We start from the raw sequence: 2,784 nt of genomic DNA, 5'->3' as shown, positions 1-2,784 counted from the left end.
GGGGGGGAGTATTTGCCTCTTACAAAAGGGTCCCCAATCCTTCCTTAAATTCTTGAAAGCTTTAGATTCATACTTTTTAATTGTCATCTCTCTTTATGCAGAATGTCTAAATTATGTAGGGAATTTAACCAGATTAATCAATGTACATGTACTAACTCTTCACTGTAAACATGCATCTGTCTGTATTTGTATAGTATTAGTAAATATTCAAATATTGTTATTTGATCATGATTACATGTAAAGTATATGTATAGAGCATTTCTAATAAACCATATATTATGTGTAAATCACAAATTTATGCTTCCATTTACTTGCTGTTTTAATATATGCGTGAAATAATGATTATTGACACATTTTTTTCTGTCTAAAATTGATTTATTTCATGATAAACTATTAAACTATGACTCTACAAATTACCATAGATATTTTCAATTCACTCACACTTGCTGCATTGTGTATTTCAGTAAAGACAGCAATCATTAAATAAATACATAGTGTACAGATGGACCTGAAGAATTTCTACATATATGCATGAAAATATAATGGAATGTATGGTAACAACAAACAAACAAACAAAGAAAAATTTAATAATCAGTAAAGTCCAATAGAATGAAAAGTTTGGCAATAATGTCAAAGTAAATGGAATGTTCAAAAATTATTATTAAAGTAGTGTTTCTTCAAAGCTCAAAATGTCACCCTTGGCCTCGTATTGAGAGAAAAATGAACAAGTATTCCATCGCAATACTGACAACCATCCTTTTTTACCAATTACACATGAACTTCCTTCAATTTTCTTTTCATCAAATTTGGCACTACATTGTTTACAATCATGCTCGAACTATATAAACCTACTTGGGCAATTCAACATGATCTTGATAAAAACACATTCTTTAACATTATGTCATATTTAAAGTGACAATTCACCACTCAAATGACATTTTTATACCAATATAAATCACAGAAAATATGTAAATAGATATGAATTCCTAATTTTGTAAGGTATTAAAAAAAAATTGTGAATTATATTGTGGACAGATAAGTCAACATATAGTATATAACTAATAAATTTGCATAAATGAAGCTTAAAAAGCTGATTAATGAAAAAAAAATCAATTAGCTTTCAACATGACAGACTTTCTGACTCCTATTCATACATAATAATACCAGCAATATGATACATGTAGTTAATACCATTCTAGTATGAAAAGATAAGAATATATTAACATTGAATTTCAGATTTTATTGGAACACACATGTACACAATATTCAGTTCTCATAATCATATCAATATTTGGTTCCATCTTCTGCACAATCAATCAGCATTGCTTTGAAATAATTGATATCCCTGATTTTTATCATAACCATAGCTTTACAATTCTTTCATATAAAAACCTGATCCAATATAAAACCTGAAACAGCTAAACTACTTTGTTCGTAGAAAATTGAAAGACACACAATATATAAATTCAAATGAGAATAGTTGAGATGAAAGACTCCTGGCATAACCAACAAAATAAGACGGCATTTGATAGAAAAGAAGGCACAACCCGAGAAGCTAATTTTGTAGAAAGTAAGGTTGTATGAACCATTTTCAAACCAATTACACAACCTCATGTAAGACTAAAAACTTCATAATTTGTTAATGAAACTGATTTCACAGCATAAAAAACTTTCAACCATTGTAAAAATTAAATATCGTGATTTGCAAATCTCAACTACTCACAGAATTTTCTGGTATCACAGCAAATAATAGTCCTATAACCAGATCTACTTATAAGTTTGTACTTAATCTACAAAAAAAAATCTTCAAATATATTTGCATGTAAAACCTTTTATAATCTTCAGTATAGAACACAAGTAAATATTTCACATCATATTTCTACAAAACACACAGATCCTTTAATATCCTAAACAATAACAAGTTATATGGCAGAATCATTTTTTCTTCTTAAAACAAGACTACTATATGTATATAAAAGCATTTCGCAAGATTTATGGAAATTTATGCTATTCTTATGATCTCATCTAAATGATTCAGACCAAAACTTATTTGTGTATAAAATTCTCAAAATACATGGATTTGGCAGGTTCTTTAAAGAACAATGGCAAGAGCATACTATCATATATAATGTCATTTGATAAAACTATATATTTCAGTGATTAACAATGGCAGGAAATAACATAAAACCTGATGACTTTATAACTCTGCAGAGTTCATATCTGACGATCACTGGGATTGCATCTATGTTTAATAATTCTACGATGACATTTAAAACTATAAGAAATTTACGAAATATATCAAAATGGCATTAAAACTATTTTAATTAAATAATTTCATATAATAATAATAATACATATGATTTATAAGGCGCCAAATCCACTTGACAGTCAAATGCTCAAGGCGCAGCTTGTGCAAAAGATGAAATACATACATGATACATTTATACAAAGTGCGATAGGAAAGGTACAGACATGAAAGGTAATGGTAATCAATTATAAGCTAAATTAAACAGATATTTCTTAAGATTGTTTTTTAACACCTCAGCAGAACTGCTATTCTTAACCCATTGAGGGAGAGTATTCCATAACGAAGGCCCAGCATGAGCGAAGGTTCGTTCCCCCCACTTTGTTTTAACCCTAGGAGTAACAAGTAAGCCAGAGTTTTGAGAACGTAGCTGTCTAGAAGGAAAGTAATGCTTAATCAAGCCGATGTTATACTGCGGAGCAGAGCCATGTATACAGTGAAATAATAGCAAAATAATCTTGAAAACAACACGTTTTTCT

The sequence above is a fragment of the Strongylocentrotus purpuratus genome, unplaced genomic scaffold (genome assembly GCF_000002235.5).
Source record: "Strongylocentrotus purpuratus isolate Spur 01 unplaced genomic scaffold, Spur_5.0 spur5_scaffold_14, whole genome shotgun sequence".
Taxonomy (NCBI): Eukaryota; Metazoa; Echinodermata; class Echinoidea; order Camarodonta; family Strongylocentrotidae; genus Strongylocentrotus; species Strongylocentrotus purpuratus.
Note: the sequence above shows the minus strand (reverse complement) of the source record.